The sequence below is a fragment of the Coregonus clupeaformis genome, chromosome 11 (assembly GCF_020615455.1).
Source record: "Coregonus clupeaformis isolate EN_2021a chromosome 11, ASM2061545v1, whole genome shotgun sequence".
Classification (NCBI taxonomy): Eukaryota; Metazoa; Chordata; class Actinopteri; order Salmoniformes; family Salmonidae; genus Coregonus; species Coregonus clupeaformis.
In genome coordinates, this window is record NC_059202.1 from 40932047 (window position 1) to 40958873 (window position 26827).

General features: G+C 42.1%; 1 pseudogene; it reads right to left on the reverse strand.

Moving 5' to 3' along the window:
* Positions 1-1966: 1966 nt before the first annotated feature.
* Positions 1967-25978, reverse strand: LOC121555279 (annotated as a pseudogene).
* Positions 25979-26827: the final 849 nt, after the last annotated feature.

The following is a 26827-nucleotide window of genomic DNA, read 5'->3' on the forward strand; positions in this document are numbered from 1 at the left end:
AGAGAGGGCCGCCCACCAAAACTCACGGACCAGGCAAGGACGGCATTAATCAGAGAGGCAACAAAGAGACCAAAGATAACCCTGAAGGAGCTGCAAAGCTCCACAGCAGAGATTGGAGTATCTGTCCATAGGACCACTTTAAGCCGTACACTCCACAGAGCTGGGCTTTACGGAAGAGTGGCCAGAAAAAAGCCATTGCTTAAAGAAAAAAATAAGCAAACACGTTTGGTGCTCGCCAAAAGGCATGTAGGAAACTCCCCAAACATATGGAAGAAGGTACTCTGGTCAGATGAGACAAAAATTGAGCTTTTTGGCCATCAAGGAAAACGCTATGTCTGGCGCAAACCCAACACCTCTCATCACCCCGAGAACACCATCCCAATGAAGCATTGTGGTGGCAGCATCATGCTGTGGGGATGTTTTTCATCGGCAGGGACTGGGAAACTGGTCAGAATTGAAGGAATGATGGATGGCGCTAAATACAGGGAAATTCTTGAGGGAAACCTGTTTCAGTCTTCCAGAGATTTGAGACTGGGACGGAGGTTCACCTTCCAGCAGGACAATGACCCTAAGCATACTGCTAAAGCAACACTCTAATGGTTTAAGGGGAAGCATTTTAATGTCTTGGAATGGCCTAGTCAAAGCCCAGACCTCAATCCAATTGTGAATCTGTGGTATGACTTAAAGATTGCTGTACACCAGCGGAACCCATCCAACTTGAAGGAGCTGGAGCGGGACCACCCATACGTAGAAATGTATGCACACATGACTGTAAGTTGCTTTGGATAAAAGCGTCTGCTAAATGGCATATTATATTATTATCATTTAGCTATTTGATTTAGAACTTTAAGACTGTTTATACCCTTTAGGTATAAAAAATTTAATATAAATGATTTGATAAAATATAGAATTTGGCCTTTACTACCAAATCCCATAGAAACCTATTGAATAACACATTCATAAAATGGCAAAAAAAACAGTCAAAAAATAAATCATAAGGAATATAGTTTTGAAGTATCTGTCCTATATCTAGGAGATATAAGAAAGCTCAGGAAATATTTAACCCCTTTTTTTGGGTAGGCACATATTTTTTTCTTTACCGGTACCGGTTACCTTCAGACAAGTCCCGTGACACTTGTGGAGTACACCATCGTGTTCGTGAGAGTCTCATCTTTCCATAGAGTGATCATATTAGTTTTTGTAGGTCAAACCGTTCGGATGCTACGATTTTTGGGATGTCTCATGGTCTTACAAACACCATTGTAGCTCGGCCACCTTCCACCGCAGATGCAGAAGGTCACCATAGGCGGATGCGGAGGATTAAGATGCAGCCCCAAAAATATCTCTAGCTTAAACAGCTGGATTTTGATGTTTAAAAAAAAAAAATATGTTACTTAGGTTGAGGGACCGGTGTGTCAATAAACTCTAGGGCGTTAAAACCAACCTTTTTCAATGACACACACTTTACACATTATCTATAGATACCTTGCCATTGCATATGGAGAAAGATACAAGGTTCATGAAGCCACATTCAGATACAGTTACTCCAGCCCTGAAAACCCCCCAAAAAGCTGTTATTTTTTTCATTTGCCCTTTTGTTTACATTTGCTTGCTGTGTAACGGACTTGGACCCATTCACAATAGAAGAAAAGCGGTTTACATACATGCACTCTTGACACATAGCACTCAACACTCCAGTCAAACTGAAGCATCACTAGCAAAAGGAAGAAAGGAAGACCTGCCTCCACTGGCTCACCCGTACACTTCGACCCATACTAGGAGTGTAGCCCATAGGAATAGTCATTTTATAGTAATTATATTTCTATGGTGTAGCCCGCCTGGTCTATTAGAGGGAAGACACCTCTCCTCCCCCGAACCCAGTACAGAGCTTTCTATTGTTAGGTTTGGCAAACAGAGAGGGAGAGAGAGAGAGAGCGTGGTGCGGTTGCGGTAAATAGCGGGATCATCATACAGCAGTCTCCTGGTCCTCTCACTGGATCATCTGGTAGTGCTGGCAGTTCTCCAAGTACTCAGCCAGCTCCTGGTCATTGGCCTTCTCCGCACGCCGCTTCGGCGTCTCACCCTGAGGAAGGGAGGGCGGGGGAGGGGGATGAGGGGGTGGAGAGAGAGTGGGGATTAGAGAGGACGGGGGAAGGGTGAAGAGAGAGAAAAGGAGGGGTGAGAGGGGTTGAGAGAAAGAAGGGGGGATGAGAGCGAGAGAGAGAGAAAGGGAGATGGGGGTTAAACAGATAAATGTATGTGTGTGTGTGTGTGTGTGTGTGTGTAACTGTGCTTTTTGGTAGATTCTGATGATAATGCAAAAAAAACACACTGAAATAAAATCTAGTTTTTATATTGGCAAGCAAACAGGAAAATATTCTCATATGATAGGCTTTTTCCTGTTGCCAGTGAGTTCACCATGGTGACTGTGTAGTGTACTAAGACCATTGTGGATCTATGGGACCAGCCAGGAATCCTGCAGGGCTACAATTCGCACTGACAGAGAAGAACATTAATCACAATTACAAAGTATAGACAGCAATATGCCCCTAAAATAGGCCTTTCCTGGACTATAGCTAGGCTTTATTATTAACCATCAGCCTGGTTTTGATAACCATCAGCCTGATTAATTGAGCCCTTTACCTGAAGGTCAAGTAAAAAAGGCCCCTTTACTGAACTTGAGCTAGGTAATTATGATAACCATCAGCCTGATTATGATAACCATCAGCCTGATTATGATAACCATCAGCCTGATTCAATTTAATTTACCTGAAGGTCAGTCTTCATGAGGGAAGCCCCGGCCTCCACCAGGTAGTGGCAGATGGTCCTCTGACGCGTGAACGCAGCTTTATGGAGAGCCGTCTCCCCTCTGTGTCATACATAGACACACACACGCACACACATACAGAGACAAAAAGACACACACACATACGTGCAGACACAGACGTGCGCACACACAAACAACATTTGTCAATCAGGTTGTGTTGTACCTGGGAGCTCTAGGTTTGACCCAGTTGACAGACTTTATCCAGGAACTGAGTATTTCATATAAATGAGGTGTATTTTAATTTGTATTATTTGAGGGCAGAGCTATGCTTTAATAGTAATCAGTAGAGAGTTGAACTGGTTGCATGATGTTCTGTGTCAAAAGATTTCATATAGAAAATCAATAAAAGGAAGTTGACAATATGACTCACGTCTCTTTTTCTGTGACATCCAGGAGAGTGGTAGGTGCTGTGTGTAAAGAAATTGACAGGATTCAGATATTGCATCCAGTATCCATGTGCACACAAGCGCCCCTACAGTATTTTACACATATCTATCATTCATGTTAGATGTGTTAGAATGCTTCTTTATGTTTGATCCACAACAGTGAGGGAAAATATTTACATGTTCATTGGGTTTATACACTGAGAATAACAAACATTAGGAACACCTTCCTAATATTGAGATGCAATCCCCCACCCCCACCCCCCTTTTTTTGCCCTCAGAACAGTCTCAATTCGTCGAGGCATGGACTCTACAAGGTGTCGAAAGCATTCTACAGGGATGCTGGCCCATGTTGACTACAAAGCTTCCCACAGTTGTGTCAAATTGTCCGGATGTGCTTTGGGTGGTGGACCATTCTTGATACACACAGGAAACTGTTGAGTGTGAAAAACCCAGCAGCGTTGCAGTTCTTGACACAAACCGGTACTACCATACCCTGTTGAAAGGTACTCCAATTTTTTGTCTTGCCCATTCACTCTCTGAATGGCACACATACACAATCCATGTCTCAATTGTCTCAAGGCTTAAAAATCCTTCTTTAACCTGTCTCCTCCCCTTCATTCACACTGATTGAAGTGGATTTAACAAGTGACATCTTTCACCTGGATTCACCTGGTCAGTCTATGTCATGGAAAGAGCAGGTGTTCTTAATGTTTTGTATACTCAGTGTATGTGATACTGCAGAGCGCTTCCATTATCGAGAAGTTAAAAATAAACAGTGTCATATCAGTACTTGAAATCACTTTCTAATTCTTAAAGTTATGGGAGTCAACTGCAGTGTTTGATGGGTTAGTCTCTTACCGTTGTCTATGATGTACTTGGCAATCTCCTTGCAGCCCACCTCCACTGCATAATGGAGTAAGGTGCAGCCCAAAGTATCCTGCGTGAAATTATCTGCCCCCTGTTTGTGGAGCTCTATGAGCTGTGAGGAAAAATTATGGTTAATGCTTCAACTTTACAGTTCTTCAACTTCACTGTTCTTCATCTTTACAGTGATTGAACTTTATAGTGCGTTAACTTGCTTTAACTTTATTGGTGATTTAACTTGTACACTCATACTTGCCTACTATCTTACACTTCTTAAAGTGAAGACATTAAATCAATGTAAGAAGACTTAAAGGAGGATGCATGGTAGGAATGAATGCTGTGTAACTAAACATGTTATTGAGTTACCCTTTTGAAATATTCTGTCTTCACACACTCAATTAACTCAGTTACTGTAAAAGCAGAGTTAGGCATCTTTACTTTTCACAATTTACTTGAGGCTTTTCATTACATTTTTTGAACAGTGGACCTTAAACAACGTGAGGCTGAAACTTTGCTCTGCGTAAATTCAATATTGTTCAAAATGGACAACTGCGGTTGTACCTGTTCTCAGATTACTGAGAACAAATCTGGGGATGTTTACCTGTTTCCGCATCACATGACAGAGCACTTCCAGAACTGTGAGGAAATGGCAAAAGACAGCTTTTACACAAAGCTAAATTACATTAGACTGAGGTTATGATCATCATCATCATCATCATCATCACCATGACAAGATGATGATCACAACAAGTAAAAGCATGGCAAGACAGTAAGTGTAACACAGACAGCATACCTAAGCATGGGTCTGAAATCAGCAATAGTTGTGTGGGACCGATGAACATTCACAATTTTAGCCCCTCTCATTCAAAGATAAAGACAGGGGGGTCGTTCCACCTCAAAAAGCACAACAAAGAGGATTTCGACACCCATCATCTCAGATTGTTCTGAAATCGTTTCTGTTGTTAGAAACAGATTGGGGCGCTAGTGAGCAAGCCATGGAGTAGGTGATGTTTTTCCGAGCTCCTGCTGAAATTGCATTTATTTAATACTTTCTTTGCGCTTTGACCCAAAAAGAGCTAGGAAACACAGCCTTTGAATGACGTGCTTTACGTTGTTCAACTTTTATTTTTGTTTTAATGCGTAAATGGCGCATAACCTGCAAAAGTTTAAGTTCAGCGGAGTTGAACTGGAGATACTGGAGAGACCTATAGAACCTTCTGCCTTTATTGCATTATTGGGAGTGGCACCACAGGAGGCCCCTCTAAACAGTTCAATAGGCAACATGCTGGCATTTACTACTCTTCTAGCTAGACGTCTTATACTATTTAAGTGGAAGGATCGGTTTCCTCCTAATTTTAACCATTGGATAAAGGAAGTTATGCAACATCTCAAGCTAGAGAAAATACACTACTCCGTTAGGGGATCTGCAATTACATTTTATAATATCTGCCAACCTTTCCTATCCTTTGTAGAAGACATGGACCCAGCTAATTTCACAACTCCATAAACCAACCTAAATTAGAATTTGTAGTGATGGGTTCTAAACTTGAAATATCCTTATTCATGTAACTGAGGGAGAGAGGGGATGTTGCGTTTACATTCTGTCAGAACATGTTATTGTTAGACATCATGTATTCTATGGAGAGGAGAAGGGCTACAGTCTGGTTTCAGTTGTTGGGTTGTAATTTGAAATACTTGATACACCAGAAGTTAATGGTTATATGTAGTAGGAATGTATATGGTGGGGTCAGATAAGGGTGGATAGCTGTGGATTAGTGAGGAATGGGGGCCGAGGTCAGGTCAGGTCACATGAAGGGGAAGGAACAATTTATTACCCACATCAGTTAACTTCCTGCCTAGCAACAAATATGTAATGTTTAGAGAAAAGGAGGAGACTCCACCTAAAATGGGGTATATATACAGTTGAAGTCGGAAGTTTACATACACTTATGTTGGACTCATTAAAACTCGTTTTTCAACCAATCCACAAATTTCTTGTTAACAAACTATAGTTTTGGCAAGTCGGTTAGGACATCTACTTTGTGCATGACACAAGTAATTTTTCCAACAATTGTTTACAGACAGATTATTTCACTTATAATTCACTTAATCACAATTCCAGTTGGTCAAAAGTTTACATACACTAAGTTGACTGTGCCTTTAAACAGCTTGGAAAATTCCAGAAAATGATGTCATGGCTTTAGAAGCTTCTGATAGGCTAATTGACATAATTTGAGTCAATTGGAGGTGTACCTGTGGATGTATTTCAAGGCCTACCTTCAAACTCAGTGCCTCTTTGCTTGACATCATGAGAAAATCAAAAGAAATCAGCCAAGACCTCAGAAAAAAAAGGCAAACCTCCACAAGTCTGGTTCATCCTTGGGAGCAATTTCCAAACGCCTGAAGGTACCACATTCATCTGTACAAACAATAGTACGCAAGTATAAACACCATGGGACCACGCATCCGTCATACCGCTCAAAAGGAGACGTGTTCTGTCTCCTAGAGATGAACGTACTTTGGTGCGAAAAGTGCAAATCAATCCCAGAACAACAGCAAAGGACCTTGTGAAGATGCTGGAGGAAACAGGTACAAAAGTATCTATATCCACAGTAAAACAAGTCATATATCGACATAACCTCAAAGGCCACTCAGCAAGGAAGAAGCCACTACTCCAAAACCACCATAAAAAAGCCAGACTACGGTTTGCAACTGCACATGGGGACAAAGATTGTACTTTTTGGAGAAATGTCCTCTGATCAGATGAAACAAAAATATAACTGTTTGGCCATAATGACCATCGTTACGTTTGGAGGAAAAAGGGGGTGCTTGCAAGCCGAAGAACACCATCCCAACCGTGAAGCACGGGGGTGGCAGCATCATGCTTTGGGGGTGTTTTGCTGCAGGAGGGACTGGTGCACTTCACAAAATAGATAGCATCATGAGGAAGGAAAAGTATGTGGTTATATTGAAGCAACATCTCAAGACATCAGTCAGGAAGTTAAAGCTTGGTCGCAAATGGGTCTTCCAAATGGACAATAACCCCAAGCATACTTCCAAAGTTGTGGCAAAATGGCTTAAGGACAACAAAGTCAAGGTATTGGAGTGGTCATCACAAAGCCCTGACTTCAATTCTATAGAACATTTGTGGGCAGAACTGAAAAAGCGTGTGCGAGCAAGGAGACCTACAAACCTGACAAAGTTACACCAGCTCTGTCAGGAGGAATGGGCCAAAATTCACCCAACTTATTGTGGGAAGCTTGTGGAAGGCTACCCGAAACGTTTGACCCAAGTTAAACAATTTAAAGGCAATGCTACCAAATATGAATTGAGTGTATGTAAACTTCTGACCCACTGGGAATGTGATGAAAAAAATGAAAAGCTGAAATAAATCATTCTCTACTATTATTCTAACATTTCACATTCTTAAAATAAAGTGGTGATCCTAACTGACCTAAAACAGGGAATTTTTACAAGGATTAAATGTCAGGAATTGTGAAAAACTGAGTTGAAATGTATTTGGCTAAGGTGTATGTAAACTTCCGACTTCAACTGTGCATATATACACACACACACACACACATATCTATATACACATACATACATATATATACACATACATACATATACAGTGAGAAAAAAAAGTATTTGATCCCCTGCTGATTTTGTACATTTGCCTACTGACAAAGAAATGATCCGTCTAGAATTTTAATGGTAGGTTTATTTGAACAGTGAGAGACAGAATAACAACAACAAAAATCCAGAAAAACGCATGTCAAAAATGTTAAGACAGTGAAGACAGTGACCTAAGACAGTGAATTGTTACTAGGATTAAATGTCAGGAATTGTGAAAAACTGAGTTTAAATGTATTTGGCTAAGGTGTATGTAAACTTCCGACTTCAACTGTACTTGTGCTGGTGGGAACATGTCTTTGTCTTTTCAGCTGTTTGACCCATTGGGTGATTAAACTTGGTTTGAGCTATACTAGTCGTCCGTTAGTTTTTTACTCTGCTGAATCTAACAGTATCATTATTTTTACTATTTTTTAACTTTTTGTTTTATAATATCTTTGTATTTTTTTTAACTATTTGATTATCTTAGTCATTGTATATCATGCCTGCTTTAAGTCTGGTTTTGGGGTGGGACTCCATTAGAGCATTGGGGGGTTGGGGTGGGTTTGATTTGATTTGGTAGAGGATCCGTGTGTGTTCTGCGCTCTACCTGTTCTGTCTGTTATCTGTATAATCATAAAAAATGACAAATAAAAAAACCTTTGAGAAAAAAAAAAAAAGAAACAGCTAAGATTAGCATTCCAGCAACATTATTTTGTTGAAATATAATTAGATCTCTGAAAAATTTAGCTAATTGATTGCACCCATATTGGCCTTTTTAATTTATAGGATTCATATAATATTCAATAAATATAGTACCTAACATCTGATTTGGACCAACTTTTTTCTAACAATGTTAGACATGAGGAATCCAAAGAAATTGTCAAAAGCCACCCACGGACCCCCACACCCCACGCCAATCCCACCCCAACAACGAGTATATGGGAATTAACATAAACCCAACAACTATATGGGAAATAAACCCAAGAACTTCAATGACTCATTTCTCTGAACAGAGGAAAAAAACATCCACAAATTCACTGAGAATACATTACATAGGTGAAGAAACAATCCTTAAAGCCGCAGCTCGGAGTATTGCATTTCAACAAAATATTGTTTCCGGAATGCTTATCTTAGCTGTTTCTAACTACAGAAACGATTTCAGAACAATCTGAGATGGTGGGTGTCATGGCTTGCTGAAATGACATGGAACGACCCATGACAAAGCATGGACGACACATCTTAAATATTAAGGGGTTTGTGAGAAAGTGTTTAGATATATTGTGGGGTTTCACTCACCACCTTCCGGAGACACTTGAAACCCCACCTCTTTAAGGAATACCTGGGATAGGATAAAGTAATCCTTCTACCCCCCCTTACCCCCAATTTTTTTTTAAATAAAAAATAAAAAAATACATATTGTAAAGTGGTTATCCCACTGGCTATAAGGTGAATGCACCAATTTGTAAGTCGCTCTGGATAAGAGCGTCTGCTAAATGACGTAAATGTAAATATATAAAATGCATTATTACTATTATTATTAAACAATAATATGGTGAGTGAGCTCAAATTAGCCACACCAATGCTGAATCAAGTTCTTTAGAAGTTTTTTCATACATGTGTAGAAATAACTTTTCTTCCATACTGAACCGGAGCGAGGTGGCATGGCTTTGTGACACTTAGCTATGTCAAATAGCAAGCCATAATGCTATACTGATAGCTGACCATGAAGATGAGAACACTGATCCACTATCATTAAAACAAACACTCACATACAGGTATGCTGTGGAGTAGCTATAATTATAACTACCCAATGGGCAACATTTTGAGATCTGATGTTCTATCAAGGTTGTTTTAAGGTCATTGGGTTATCGCTCCTGGCCATTGCTCATGACCAATATGCTACGATGCCACAAAATTAGAATGTAGACACTGAATGAACAGTCATCAAAAAGACACCACAGTTCACCAAGACCAATGTTAATTAGTCTGATAAATAACACTGGTGCAACCATAGAACAACATTAAATGGTCTGATGAATTGGTGAAACCATATTACAACTGAAAATGCTCACAAAGACGTATAGGAGTCAGGCTAAAGTCAGGGTCTGACCTGCACAGGCCGGTCTTGGAGGAGGTGTAGATGAGGTGCTCCTTGAAGTTATAACAGTTTATAACAGAGTTTATAAAAGAGTCATGACATTGTGTCATAACAACATGCCTCATTAAAACCCTAGACAGTGGGTGCTATAGATGGTGGCCTTGCATATTTATAAGCTTTCCCATAATGTCCAAATGTTTTTCCTAGTCAAGTCACGTGGTCAAGAAAAAACAATCTGTTGTAATTGAATGACACAATAACAAGTACATACCTGAGCACCATCTATTCTGTAGAATCGATCAGCAGTTGTGCCTGAAAATAAAGTTAACACCTTTCTGAATCTAAATGTCCCTGCCCAATACTGATATTACATACCTGGACAGAAACCTAATTTCAATTGTTTCCACAATGAGGAAGTTCGTTCTCTTACAAAATATGTTCTTTGTTCAGGTAGCAATACTTACAGTCAAGGAAGCACATTTTTGGGGGAAAGCTTTTGTGATGATAGCCTCTTTGATTTCACAGCATCACTTTCCTGTAAGAGAATAGGAGAACAGCTTAATTATGTCATCTCATTCCTACTTATTGGCCAACTATCATCTTTATCGCTCAGAAACAGGTACTTCAGTTTTTTCAGAGGAGCGTATGTAATGTGTATTATCCCTTTCAAACCAAGATGAAAACCCGGCAACAAAGCCTGTACTTTCATTTCCGCCAACCGACCTAGTCATGATCATTGCAATGTGTTTAAAAGTTCTGCAAACCCCTCAGTATAAATGTTCCCTTTTATCTTACGGTCTTTGGCATGCATTCAATCATGAACATTCTATTGTTGTTATAAGACCTCAAACTTGGCAGTCTGCATAGCCGTAATGATGAAGCGGCATTTGCACGCACTACACTGACAGGCATGTATCAAATTGTTGCTTACTGAAACTCCCGAAGTGATCCAATCGTTATAATACATTTGAAGCAATGCCCGCGTGCGGTCAACTAGATTATAATTTCACTACCGTTTTGATTGAGACAGCGCCATCGCGCTGCTTTGAGACAAGCGTGGGAACTCGTCTTGATAAATTAGTCAATGTCAGATTTTTTCCCCCACTAAATCTCTGTTTGGATATTTGGTTGCAATTAGGCTGGGGAAATGTTAGTTAAGTTGAGGTGATTGCTGCTCATGTTCATCCTTAGTCTAGTTGGCTCTATTCGCACTAATCATAACATTTTGCTAGAATGTAGTTTACAAGTGCATTATTTTTGCTATTCACTTGCTTAGTAGGCTACTCCCGACCAAAATTCTGTGACTTGTCTGATAATCAATCAATGTGATTTTGTTTCACTGAACCTCTGTCTGTATATTTGGTTACTTGGTCTCTGGCTGGGCAAATAAGTAGGTGGAGGTGATAGCTCATCTATTCATTTGCTCATCTATCACTGATCAGAAAAATGTAGCTTGTAATAATGTAGCCTAAATCAAGTGTAGGCCTATTATGTTGCTCGATTGTATATAGGCAACTACAAAAGCCCGCTGAGGTTGTGAAATTTGAACACGGTTCCACGTGTTCCTGTGACACTCAAGATGTGTGGGAAAAATGTTATTTCTATTTTGTTTTGTTATATTCCATTACATTGCTACTATAAAATATACACTGAGTATACCAAACATTAGGAACACCTTCCTAATATTGAGTTGCACCCCCCCCCTTTTGCCCTCAGAACAGACTCAATTCGTCAGGCATGGACTCTACAAGGTGTCGAAAGTGTTCCACAGGGATGCTGGCCCATGTTGACTCCAATGCTTCTCACAGTTGTGTCAAGTTGGCTGGATGTCCTTTGGGTGGTGGACCATTCTTGATACACACGGGAAACTGTTGAGCGTAAAAACCCCAGCAGCGTTGCAGTTCTTGACACAAACCGGTGGACCTGGCACCTACTACCATACCCCGTTCAAAGGCACTTAAGTATTTTGTCTTGCCCATTGTCCCTCTGAATGGCACATGTACACAATCCATGTCTCAATTGTCTCAAAGCTTAAGAATCCTTCTTTAACCTGTCTCCTCCCCTTCATCTACATTGATTGAAGTGGATTTAACAGGTGACATCAATAAGGGATCATAGCTTTCACCTGAATTCACCTGGTCAGTCAGTCTATGTCATGGAAATGTTTTGTATACTCAGTGTATGTGTGTTGGCTGTGATCATGGTGTCTTGTCTGTTTAATTAACAAAATATTGATTTAACTTGCATGCCGCAGCCATGTAGCCTATAGGCTGTACAGACCAGTAACATAATTAAACTCAAAATATGCTAATCTATTATTTTGAAAATACATGCTATTAGTCTTATAATGTTTCTTAGGACCTGCCTAAACTAATTGATAATGGATTTCTTGATGATGGTGTATATTCAATGGATTTATTCAAATAGACGCCCACCAACATCTGCACACCCAACATCTGCACACCCAACATCTGCACACCCCCACTGTGCACTCGTCACCGGCATGCTGGCATGCGCACGGAAGGTATAAAAGGCTTATGCCAGCAAGAATGTGGTAAAAATGGGCCTGTTTGAAAGGGGTCATACAAACATTGGACTTTTTTTTTTTTACATCCTACGTGAAAGGAGTAACTGGGAGAATCTCAATTGCATACTCCTCACGTCCTCTCTCCTCGCCTCCTTCTCAAAACCCATTGGAGGAGAAGGTCAGAGGGGAGGGACCTCCAGCTTTCTCATCCAATGGGTTTTGGGAAGGAGACGAGGAGAGAAGATGCGAGGAGTATGCAATTGAGATCTTCCCTATGTGTCTCATCTGAGCTCCACTAGCAGGCACAGCAGACAACATGAAGTCTATGGTCAGATTATTAAAAAGACACTCATCATACTCTCTTTCTCTCACGCTCTCACTCGTTCCTTTTTTCTTGATTTCACATATTCTGACACTCATTCATGCTTTCGCCCACACGCATTTTCACTCTCTATCTATTTCACTCTCTATTGCACTACCTATAAAAGGGACTTGGCTAATCTGTATTCCCACTCCTCCCTACAGTTGCGGGCACCAACATTTTAGGTTGCGTCAACGTATTGGATGAACAATTGCCGCAATGTGTGTGCAACAGGGTTTTAAAAACGTTTTAGTGCCCATAACTGTACATATCTCCTACATGCGCCTCCTGTACCTACCTCCTGTAGACTGTCCTGTAGACTCTCTATGTGTGAACGGCAGTTCTCCAGATCGCTGTCTCCTGGGACCGTGATGATGCCCAGTGGGATAGCTGAGACAGAGAAAAGACATTCAGTTACAGGTGTTTGCTAATGGGCTGGAGCAAAAGCCTGCATTTATGGATCTGCTATACCCCTGCCATAGTAGTCTCCCTAGTAAAGGAATGGTAGAGGTGTGGTGTGTAGAATATGTATGTTTTTACTTACAGGCCTCTTTGAGCTTGTCCTTGTTGTAGTACAGGCCCTCATAAGTGTGCATGCTGATCCTGTTCACTCTGATCTGCAGCTTCTCAGGAACTGGCTGCTGACTTAGACGACACAGACAGAAACATGATTTTTGTACATATTGTATAGGTTATTGTTGGCCACGAGTGAGTTACTAGAAATCCATATGGAATCATATGGGTAGCCTTAACTCTAGCCTCGACTACAGTCATTCTAGGTTCCTCATCAAGCCAATTGCCGAACGGGAATACAGTGTTGAGGTCTGGTATCACAAGGTTTAGGGCTACTAACTCATTGAGCTGGGGCATGGAGATCCTCCTCTTGGTCTTTTGCACCATCTTGGCCTGGTTCCTCAGGTTGATGTGGATGACGGAGGGGGCTAGCTTACAGGGCTCGCCGTCCACCTGCATGGGGATTGACTTGTACGTGGTCAGGGTCACTTCCTTACACTGGTTCAACCTTTCGCCGTGACCACCCGCTTGCAGAGTGGGATGAACAGGAAGACAGGACATTGAACTGAATTGAATACATTTTATTGATCCCCAGAGGGAAATTGAGAGATACTGATGAGAGTTGAATGACGATGTTGTAATGAAAATAACATTCAGACAACGCATCACAATCCAAGCCTGAATATTAGTTGAAAGAGTCCAATGGTGCTTAAAATAACAAAATAGATATACACATAGACTACAACGTGCATGTTAGGTACATATGGTAATGAATGTGTTCCATGAGATGTAGAGGACATCAGAGGAGGTTGAGAGCTCACCAGAGAGGTCATGGTGAATCCGATGACCTCGATGCAGCCGTCGTCGTGTCTCTGTGGCTCAAAGTCAAGGTGCTCACTGGGGTGACCCCATGGCTTGGTGCCGGCACAGTAACTGCAGTACACAGTCAAATACTTGATAATAAGTATAATGCAGGTTTAATGCTTTATAACTTGTTGCAAACATGTATGAGCCTTTATGATGTCTTTTAATAAGGCTTATAATATGGTATGTCTCTATGAAGGAAATGTTCTACCGTCTCAAAATGGCTGGTCATGCCATAGAGATTTACTAGAGAGCTCATCACCTGTCTTTCCAATGGCCTCTTCTGTGACAGCATGGGCAGAGCCATTGAGGGCCATCTCCATTTTAAAGTAGTCCATTCTTTTACTTCTATGAGTGTATCGGCATAAATAAACTGAAAAGGTGCATACCACCACCTACTGTGCTGGAGTGTGTATAGTCTGAATAGGTATAACGTTTATGTTGGTGATTTAATGCCACCTGCAGCAGTTATGGAATGTTTGCTTAGGAGTAGAATTCATTGGCTTACCTCTTCTGCTGACCTGGATGTAATTATGGGATCCTTCTTTAACCCATAGCAAGTCCCATGCGCTGTCCATGCTAAAAGGCTTTGGGCCAAGTGTGCCGTCTATTCAACTCTATGAGTCAGGCTCTTTATAAGATGAATATAACACATTATAGGGTGGTCATACATGCTCATGACAAGACTTACAATGCTGTATAACTGCATCATAATGCACATCTACAACACAGAGGAACAGGGGGGATACTGGTGCATTTATATCGTTCTGTGTGTCCATTATATTGACTTAATGTCTATAAATGAGAGTTTATCAGTGGCGGTCAGTGCCGTTTAAGATGAGGGAGGATTTTTTTTTAAATCATCAGCATGGCCTTATTTCTATTACAGCATATTGGATGACTGTCATTCATATTCCATTCACCCAGTTCAATGTAACAGCGATAGGTTTAGACTACTACATGATACTTGAATTTTCCCTGTACCATCATGAGGTTGCTACAACCTAGCCTATTTGAGGTGACAGACAGTGACACATGGACAGACAGTGACACATTCAATACATCTGCATCTAGCTGATATAGGGTGTAATCATTAGTCCAACAGTTGCAAGCGAGTGTTTCTATTAGACAAATTCAGGTATGTTTATCCACGTTTTTTTCCGTTTAAGAAACGTTTTTCAACAGAATCGGAAGAATGAATAAACCACTGATCACGCGTAAACACAGTTCACTTTCGTTGCAGCCATGTTGTATTCCATCTCACATCTATGCGCTCTCCTCCTCTCACCTTTTCCCTTCACTTGTGGACTTCATCACATCAGTTGTATGTGACCAGGCAAAAAAAACTTTCCAAGCCAAACCATATCATAACCGCTACACACAGCCTATATCCTTGTCACCATATTAGCTAAAGTAACGTCATAGTCAACATAGCTAATAGAACTAACGAGTAAGTAAACCCGCTACAATCATGCAGTAACGTTACAGTCAGTAAGCAGTTCAGCACTTACACTGGCGGGCCCCGGTGGCAATAAATTAGTATAACCAAAAGCTTACCTTGACTTGGAATAGTTCCAGTGTAGTATTGGATAGTCATAGCCAGGTAGCTAACATAGCATCCCTCTGTTTGAGCAGGGTGTTTGAGTAGACTAAACTTTGCTAGCTAAGTAAGTGAAACTGAAAGTTTACAAAAAAATGACGAAATCTCTCTCTCTCTATCTCTCTCTTGCTTCTCCTTCATTTTGGAAGAATTGTATTTCTGTTCAACTATTGTCTTTCTCTCTCTTTGAGTCAACTACTCACCACATTGTATGCACTGCAGTGCTAGCTAGCTGTAGTTTATGCTTTCAGTACTAGATTAATTATCTGATCCTTTGTTTGGGTGGACAACATGTCAGTTCATGCTGCAAGAGCTCTGATAGGTTGGAAGACGTCATCTGGAAGTTGTCATAATTACTGTGTAAGTCTATGGAAGGGGGTGAGAACCATGAGCCTCCTAGGTTTTGTATTGAAGTCAATGTACCCAGAGGAGGACGGAAGCTAGCTGTCCTCCTGCTACACCATGGTGCTACCCTACAGAGTGCTGTTGAGGCTGCTGTAGACATTCATTGCAAAATAGTGTGTTTTAATCAATAATTTGGTGACATGATTATATTTAGTATAGTTTTATCTAAGAAATAAAACTTTAATTTTTTTTTACAATTTTTATTTTTTATGAAATTCACTGAGGAGGATGGTCCTCCCCTTCCTCCTCTGAGGAACCTCCACTGGAGTGTATATACTGGTGGAGCGTCCCATCAGCGTCAAAAGATTCTAAATGCTTAACACCTGGGAATGTTGAAGAACATTGCTAGACACTGCAACTTCAGGTCCTGGACTTTGGAGGTAACGTCTGTGCCGTCACACTGATGCAAAGGGGTTTCAGAGAAACAGAGTACAGACCATAGAATTCAATATATAACTCTAGAATGGACATTGGGATCCTAGCAACATCCCTAAAAATCAACCATGTTGGTCAGGAAAACTTTAATTTTAGAAACTGATCAAATATGGTTTCAACACTAAGTCATGGGAACCATTCAGATTCTTTCTCGTTGTGCTCAGAGTCTTGGTCCAATTAAGGTCTAGAACAGGTTTAGAAGTCCACTCACCACAACTCTGATGTGTTTGGCCAGGTCTTTGGAGCTACCACTCAGGCAGTCAGAGAAGGCGTGTGCAGACGGCAAACAGTTTGAAACAAAGTGAAACTTTGTGAATGCTTGTTTTCCATTTCAAAATGTTTCGAAACATTTTGCCCTAATGAACATGACCCAGATATACAGTAAACCAGATCAGACACAGAGCAAACAATCCATAGTGAGAGAGGATCAAAGTGAGATATTTAATCGAAGCACTCACCCCTGCATAGAACATCTTATTCCGCAAACGGCTGTTGAATTTCTCCGGGTTGGCCTCTAAGAGAGAGAGAAGTATTGCTTTAGGCTGCAGTAACAATTATTATAGTGAAGTCATTTCAGCTAGTGAAAGTCATTTCAGCTAGCGAAAGTAATTTCAGCTAGCGAAATATGAAAATGTTTGACAAACCTCTGGACTCAGTGTGACGTGAGCGTCGAAGCCGAGGCTGAAGTAGTTGTTGAAGACATCAATGGGGAGCTAACAGACAAAGCAGACACATGAAAGATATAGATAGCCACCAGAAATAATGTATATAGATATACAGTGAGGGAAAAAAGTATTTGATCCCCTGCTGATTTTGTATTTTGTATTTCAGTCCTTTACGGCGTAGTGTGTTACCAATTGTTTTCTTGGTGACTATGGTCCCAGCTGCCTTGAGATCATTGACAAGATCCTCCCGTGTAGTTCTGGGCTGATTCCTCACCGTTCTCATGATCATTGCAACTCCACGAGGTGAGATCTTGCATGGAGCCCCAGGCCGAGGGAGATTGACAGTTCTTCCATTTGCGAATAATCGCACCAACTGTTGTCACCTTCTCACCAAGCTGCTTGGCGATGGTCTTGTAGCCCATTCCAGCCTTGTGTAGGTTTACAATCTTGTCCCTGACATCCTTGGAGAGCTCTTTGGTCTTGGCCATGGTGGAGAGTTTGGAATCTGATTGATTGATTGCTTCTGTGGACAGGTGTCTTTTATACAGGTAACAAGCTGAGATTAGGAGCACTCCCTTTAAGAGTGTGCTCCTAATCTCAGCTCATTACCTGTATAAAAGACACCTGGGAGCCAGAAATCTTTCTGATTGAGAGGGGGTCAAATACTTATTTCCCCTATTAAAATGCAAATCAATTTATAACATTTTTGACATGCATTTTTCTGGATTTTGTTGTTGTTATTCTGTCTCTCACTGTTCAAATAAACCTACCATAAAAATTATAGACTGATCATTTATTTGTCAGTGGGCAAACGTACAAAATCAGCAGGGGATCAAATACTTTTTTCCCTCACTGTAAGGGCTGATGCAAATACCGTAGATACAGTATGTCCACGAAAAAGTCCCTATCCCATATTATATAAATGTGAATATATCAAAAACTGCATCAATGAATCGCAAAAAAAGAATGTATGTGGTCAATCTTTATGTTGTTATCTTCATTTAATAAAACATTGATAAATACAAAAGTTATTGTCATATCACACATGGATAGTGACAGAATGATCACTCCAAACTTAATCTCGGTTAACCCAGAACTAAAGTCTCATGTAATTGGTCAGCTGCTTGATTGAGTTCTGGGTCCATACGTGTTAAGAGAAGGGATTAAGATATGCTAGAACGAGGAGCTCCACCCTCTCTCTTCGCATGTTACAGGCCGAATGTCCCCTCCCCTTCTGCAATTCGAAAGATGCTAACACCTGCAAAATCGTGATTTGTCCAAATAACAAGTGACGAAAAACCCAAACACCGGAACTACTGCTGGTCGTTATCCCATGCACCCCATTCCTTTCCGACAGATTCTACGGTGCCAGTTATGTTTATGTAGATCTGTCCACGAGCGATTACTCTAAACTAAATATGAACTTTAGTGAAGTTCTAATGAACTTTACTATGAACACAGGACTGGTGGTGTCAGTAGTGTCACCTTGCATGTCTGGTGCTCATCCTTCTCCTCTTGACCGGCCTCTGGGTTGGGCTCCATCAGCAGGTTCCAGCGGTCCATCTGCATCACGTTCCCATCCTCCACGTGAGACAGGATCTTAGACACACGCTCATCAGTGTAGCCCTGGGAGATGAAGAGAGAGGAATTTCATAGAGATATTCAAAACAAAAAACAGATTCCATCATAATTAGTATTCTATGTGGAAATGAAATTATCAAAACAATATTGAAAAATATAACATTTAAAGATATAATACTGTTGTAACTCACATTAATGTGATGATTCTACCTAGTCTGAGGGACATGACATCCCTCTCTACTGACCACCGTATAACATTTCTAAGCGAAATGTTTTGTTCATGACATGGTTCTCCAGCCAGCCAGTCACTCACCCCTCTCCAGTTGAGGGTCCTGGCCAGGTCGTTTCCCGTCCCCAGGGGCAGGACCGCCATGGCAGGCGCTGGGTTCAACTGGAGCTGGTCTAGAACAGACAGGATCCAACCCACCTGCAGAACCAGGGTAGTGTACGTTAGGCACCAAACTGATTGTTTTACTGAAACTGTGAAGTAATCCTCTCCATACAGTCCTTATATGTCCATCAATATGTTTCAGGAATACAAAATATGTTAAGCATATTACTTATGATATCACTACTGTGAATGTACGTGCTGATGTAGACTAAAGCATGCTTTCTTTCAACTGTCCCATAGCTGCTCACCGTTCCATCCCCTCCACATGTCGAAATCCGCAGATTGGGCACTTTGGAATACATTTCTAACCTTAAAAAATAAACACAAACCAGGCACACCAATTAAAAACTCAATCACTACTTATGTTGTTATACCATTCAAAACATGATCAAAGGTTTGTGATTGTGAAGGCAGCATCAGTGTGTGGTCTCTTACCCTTACTTGGGCCCTCCCTGGGTGAGGTCAAACACTTGTCGGGGGTTGAGGTACCACATGAACGACTGGATGATCTTGGCTCCCTGGGTTTTATTTATGAATGCACTGTCTTCCCCATGAAGTGACTGAACACATTTCACTTTTAAGAAGGCGTGTAAGTAGATGAAAGTGGGCGGCAGGTGGCTTAGTGGTTAAGAGCGTTGTGCCAGTAACTGAAAGGTCGCTGGTTCTAATCCCTGAGCCGACTAGGTGAAAAATCTGTCGATGTGCCCTTGAGCAAGGCACTTAACCCTAATTGCTTCTGTAAGTCGCTCTGGATAAGAGCGTCTGCTAAATGACAAAAATGTAAAAATGTAAATACATCATTTATTCAACAGGGAAGATCACATTGAGATTTACATCTCTTTTACAACTGAGCCCATAGACAAGAACAGCAGCCGCAATTAATGAACATCATCAGTAATTCATTCGTACACTAAGGGACACAGACAGTGTTTACTCCCACTTCAGCATAAATCTCTCATTGACATCAATGCATGTTTGAGTTGTGTGCACAAATCTAAAGGATTCAACCCCATACACACGGGTTTCAAGGGTGCTGTGGACATTGAGCAAACTCACCTGATTGCCTCCACTCTTAGGGTTGACAAACACCAGCAGAGGTTTCATGAGTTGAGAGGGGACAGGCTTCACTATGAAGGGCTTCCTGGAGCAGAAAAACACTTGAGACAACAAGATGGCATCCTGTGTCTTCTCAACGTTTTCATCATCATATGCGACAACATAAGAGGACATGATCATAATCACAAGATTGCTTTATGTTAACATGATTTTCCTTACCTCTACTACCTTCTTACTGGGCTTGATGCACATTTCTTCTTTTTACTTGATTTTAATTATGTCTGAGGAGACAAAAACAAATACATCCTTTGAATCAACATATCTGTGTTTGTTGCCTCTGTAGCACCTCTAGTGCTCACTGCTCACCAACAGCTGTCCTGTGTGTGTGTGTGTGTGTGTGTGTGTGTGTGTGTGTGTGTGTGTGTGTGTGTGTGTGTTGAACATTACGACATTACAGTACCTGTGGTTTGCGGACCTGTATGATCCAGGTGGGCGGCACTATGACAGTGGCGTGAGCTCTGAAAACTTCTGTTGGAAACCCTGTGGAGGAATAAGTAACATACGTTTCAAAGCTGCGTCAAGACAGCTCTTAATGGTTTGCAGTACTTCAGTATCTGTAGTGTCTATGTGAATCTAATGTTGTTGAATAATTTTAACTGACCTTCCCACACTGTCGACACTTCCCAGTCTGGCTCCTCCTGTGGACCCAATGGTGACGCACAACATTGGGCTGAAATCAGGAAACGTTGTTGAGTCAACAACGCATTATAAATCATAATGCACACCAGAGAAGACTTCTGTGTCAATGCACACCAGAGAAGACTTCTGTGTCACTCAAAACTGCTTAGAAATGATTGAAACTAAAATGTACTAAAGTAGACTAAATCGGTCCGAAATACAGTCAACAAACAAATAACTTGGGAGAGAAACAAAGATAGCGTGGTGCAGGTAGCATAAATACTGACCTCTGAAATGTTTCGAGATCCCGGTTCCCTAAACGATACCTTACATCTCAAATTAACCTGTGGAGTGAAAATACAACAACATTGGTCAATGACCCATTGACCCCCTCCAAAAAAGTGAAAACTCCAGACATGAACATTCGTGGTTATCTTGTAGAAGTATAATCTAATAATTGATGAAGTTCACGCAGTCACTTACCCTTTCTAGCTGCTCGGTACACATGGTGTGGACTGATATTCTGCAGCCAGCACATTTCTTCCTCGCCACTGACTTTTGCTAGAATCACAGAGAGAACATTTGTCTTTATTTAGCCAATATTAATAATAAACAATTAAATAACAACTATTTTATTTAAAATGTACCCAAAATAATACTTGAATAATGTACTACTGTAACAGTCTCAATAATAACAGTACCAGTGTCTTTGCGATGCAGTACTGCTCTCCAACGTAACAGACGTCTCCTGAGAGACTGGTTTCAAACCAGATATGGTCCCCAAACTGGGCATTACCCTGGGAGGACAGAGAAGAGAATATGGAGGTAATCTATCCACATTATAGAGGTTGGAGAGAGTCACTAGTTTTTGCTTCTGTATGTTTGCTTAGGCAACTATCCCCATTTCACCTCTTTTTGTCTCCCGATTTAGGTCTAAAACCTGTGTGAACACATTGAAAAAGTTCTAGCAACTAAGCAAAGAATCTTGTTTTAGAGGTTCTATGAGGACAATGTAACAAGAAAAAGCCTCAACTGTGGATATAGCCTCAATATCTGAAATCTCTGCTGTGGCGGCCTTGAATGGGACCTTTCTAAACCGTTATACGCTGTAGGCCAGAGTTTCCCAACCCTGGTCATCGAGTACCCCCAATAGTACACATTTTTATTGTAACCCTGGACAAGCACACCTGATTCAACTTGTCAACTAATCATCAAGCCCTCAATGAGTTGAATGAGGTGTGTTTGTCAAGGGCTACAACGAAACTGTGTAATGTTGGGGGTACTCGAGGACCAGGGTTGGGAAACACTGCTGTAGGCTATACTCACACTCCAGTCTATGGTGCTGCAGTTCTCTCGAAGCGGGTCGATTTTGCCTTGGGCTGAGGCGCTGGGCAGTGCTGCCAAGTGCTGGAGGCCTGACTTAGCAATGGCTTTCCTGAAACAAAACAAGAGAGAAATAACCAGGCCTTTTAAAAATATCAACAGGACAGTACAACACCCAAGGCTGCGCTCCCAAACCAAAACTGCAGCAGAGAAATGTGTTATGTATTTTGCTTGAGGTTTTGCTATTACACCATACTGTACATTGAATGGACTTCATCAATTGACCCTCTGTAGCTCAATTGGTAGAGCATGCCGCTTGTAATGCCAGGTTAGTGGGTTCGATCCCCGGGACCACCCATATGTAAAAATGTATGCTCACGTGACTGTAAGTCGCTTTGGATAAAAGCGTCTGCTAAATGGCATATTATTATTAGAAATCCAATCGAGTATTGATCAACATCATGTCTGTATATATTTGATCAAACCACTGAAACACAGCGCACGCCTGTGTGATTACAATACTTTGAAAAACTAGATGATTACTTATTGGATTACTTGTCAATTCAGAAAGGAGGGTTGCGTAAAAATACATTATGACAACTTTCTGTTTTCTCAATGACATTCAATTCAGCATTGAAAAAACGTGTGTGTATGTATGCCGCTTCGTGTGTGTTCAGGAGCAGCAGAGACACACCAGATTTACTTCCTCAGCTATCATACAAACATTTTCAAACAACACTAGTGATAGTCAGTCCTTAAGTCACTATCGAGACCTTTGTCTCAGGCCTCCCTGCCTTTGAGACTGTTAGAGAGTTAGCCATGCTAACTGGGAGATCAATGCTGTAGCAGCGTGTTACTCAGCTCCAACCAGCTAGCGGTCTTTGTTAGCGGTGTCGCTAATGAGGTAGCTCTATGGAGGTGGTCTCTATTTTTTTTTATTTATTTTTTTCCCCCACCTTTATTTAACCAGGTAAACCAGTTGAGAACAAGTTCTCATTTACAACTGCGACCTGGCCAAGATAAAGCAAAGCAGTGCGATAAAAACAACAACACAGAGTTACATATGGGGTAAAACAAAACAAAGTCAAAAAATACAACAGAAATACATATATATACAGTGTGTGCAAATTTAGCAAGTTATGGAGGTAAGGCAATAAAATAGGCTATAGTGCAAAATAATTACAATTAGTATTAACACTGGAATGATAGATGTGCAAGAGATTATGTGCAAATAGAGATACTGGGGTACAAATGAGCAAAATAAATAACAATATAGGGATGAGGTAGTTGGGCGGGCTAATTTCAGATGGGCTGTGTACAGGTGCAGTGATCGGTAAGGTGCTCTGACAACTGATGCTTAAAGTTAGTGAGGGAGATAAGTGTCTCCAGCTTCAGAGATTTTTGCAATTTGTTCCAGTCATTGGCAGCAGAGAACTGGAAGGAATTGCGGCCAAAGGAGGTGTTGGCTTTGGGGATGACCAGTGAGATATACCCGCTGGAGCGCAGACTACGGGTGGGTGTTGCTATGGTGACCAATGAGCTAAGATAAGGCGGGGATTTGCCTAGCAGTGATTTATAGATGGCCTGGAGCCAGTGGGTTTGGCGACGAATATGTAGTGAGGACCAGCCAACAAGAGCGTACAGGTCACAGTGGTGGGTATTATATGGGGCTTTGGAGACAAAACGGATGGCACTGTGATAGACTACATCCAATTTGCTGAGTAGAGTGTTGGAGGCTATTTTGTAAATGACATCGCCGAAGTCAAGGATCGGTAGGATAGTCAGTTTTACGAGGGCATGTTTGGCAGCATGAGTGAAGGAGGCTTTGTTGCGAAATAGGAAACCGATTCTAGATTTAACTTTGGATTGGAGATTCTTAATGTGAGTCTGGAAGGAGAGTTTACAGTCTAACCAGACACCTAGATATTTGTAGTTGTCCACATACTCTAGGTGAGACCCGTCGAGTGTAGTGATTCTAGTCGGGTGGGTGGGTGCAAGCAGCGTTCGGTTGAAGAGCATGTATTTAGTTTTACTAGTGTTTAAGAGCAGTTGGAGGCTACTGAAGGAGTGTTGTATGGAATTGAAGCTCGTTTGGAGGTTTGTTAACACAGTGTCCAATGAAGGGCCAGATGTATACAAAATGGTGTCGTCTGCGTAGAGGTGGATCTGAGAGTCACCAGCAGCAAGAGCGACGTCATTGATATACACAGAGAAAAGAGTCGGCCCAAGAATTGAACCCTGTGGCACCCCCATAGAGACTGCCATAGGTCCAGACAACAGGCCCTCCGATTTGACACATTGAACTCTATCTGAGAAGTAGTTGGTGAACCAGGCGAGGCAGTCATTTGAGAAACCAAGGCTATTTAGTCTGCCAATAAGAATGCGGTGGTTGACAGAGTCGAAAGCCTTGGCCAGGTCAATGAAAACGGCTGCACAGTACTGTCTATTATCGATCGCGGTTATAATATCGTTTAGGATGCTCGAGAATGAGAAGGAAAGGACAGCTCATATGAGGAGTACATCTGATCTGGGGCAGGTTCATTAGGGCAGGGATTCTCAAACTTTTTGGGTCCGGGGACCCCTTTTGTGATTTCAAATTCATCAGGGACCCCCTCATTATCAAAACACAACTCGGAACATCTGGCCACGGAACCTCTGCAGTACCTTAAGGACCCCACTTTGAGAACCCCTACATTAGGACATAGACTACGTTAGCATAAAACATTATTTTTTTTGATAGACCTAACCTGTGTGACAATGATTGCCTTCGAAAATTTCACCTCAGGAGTTATGAGCATTGTCCCTCACAAAGATCAACACACATGTTCCTCAACAACTGGTCACAAAAAAACACACATTCCTCAAATTAAAATTACAGCGGGATAGTACTAGTCACTCACAAAACAAAACAAAGCAGCTAGCTACCACAGATTCACACAGGCGTTACGATGGAAGAACACTAACAAAGATGGGACCCTGTCCGATGGAGGTATTGGACTACATACAGAAGGATTTTTTTTTACACGCTCTTATCCAGAGCGACTTACAGTTAGTGAGTGCATACATTTTCCATACTGGCCCCCCGTGGGAATCGAACCCACAACCCTGGCGTTGCAAGCACCATGCTCTACCAACTGAGCTACAGGAGGCCTAGCCAGGGGACGTAGTAGGCACCCAGGGCAGGGCTGAGTGAGCCTGCTGAGTGGCTCCCGGGACTTCTGCAGAATGCGGGGTGGCGGAGGTAGACGGTTGAGCTCCAGTGGTTTGGCAGCGGAGGCTCCCTACCCGGCCAGGGGCTGCCCACCTTGGAGATGGTGGAGATTGGCCGGCGCTGTATTTGACTGGAGCGGCAGTAGCCACTGTACGACGTGGCGTCACCCGAGAGACATGACAAGTTCCTCCGCAGGCAGCAGGGGGCACATATGAGGGGCCGAGACGAGGAGACTCTCTCGGCCACCAACCTCAGTGGCAAGGGGGAATGCTGGGTAAGCCACCAGGAAGTGTCCTCGATTTCCCATTTGGAAACATCCAACTTCTCCACCATCTCGGCTGGGTGCTGCAGCTCATTGTCGGGCTCTGAGAGCTGGCTATCCTCTGAGAGGCTGTGGTGGTCATCGGTACTGTCGCCATCCGAGTGGAGGGTGCTGGAGTGGGACAGGGCCCTCTGCCACCTCCGCTGCCCCGCATCTCCACCTGCTGCTCCCCCGCAGCAGGCAGGCCCAGGTTCCACAGGCTCTCCCCTTCCCCGCCCTCCACCTCAGTCACCTGGATGAGGCTGGCCAGCAACATGGAGGGCCCCAGCAGGTGGGTGTCAATGGTGCGCAGCTTTGGCAAAGCGTGGGTTCATGCTGGGCGTTGTGGTGCTGGAGCGTCTCCGGACATTGGCGCCAGAGGATGACTTGGCGCATGATGATTTGCCGTAACCTGCCGCTTTGGCCAGCCGGTCGCCTCCTGCGCAGTGACCCCCCGCCAGCGGGAGTGGGAGCCCCTGTAGCTGCACACTGGAGCGGTGGCGTTGTGCCAGAGCAACCGAGGGGAGGCCCACGCTAGAGCGCCGGCAAGCCTTGCTGGTCAGCACAGCGATGCTGGGGCGGCGGTTACCGCAGCAATAGTCCAGCTCCGCCTTTTCGGCCAGCGAGCCTGTCTTCTTTCTCTTAAAGTGGCGGCGGAAAAAGGTAACCCGAGGGAGGGACTGTCCTTTTTAAATACTCCTCTGTGGCTGTTGGCGCAGAAATGAGTCCATGAGCTTGGGTTACAGAATTATCTTAAGAAAGCAACACTATGTGCAAGGGTTGCAAAGGGAGTGTATTTTACTGGAAACTTTTAAAGTTTACCAGTAAACTGCCAGATTTTTTTATCTTTCAAGGATTTTATGTAATCTAATGCAAGACATCTAGTGACCATTTTGGGTACTTCTGATTTTTACAGGCGTCTGTAGTTATCTCTGGCCTTATCAAATAATTAAATATGATTTTCAACAAAAAAATAGAACGACAAAGCTGTAAAACATTATCCTAAATATAAACCATCAACTTAGTGAATACTATTGTTTAATGAGGGTTTCAGCATGAAATATCCTTTATATATATTTTTACACACTTATTTATTTTACTATGTCACAATGTCGTTGTTGTCAAT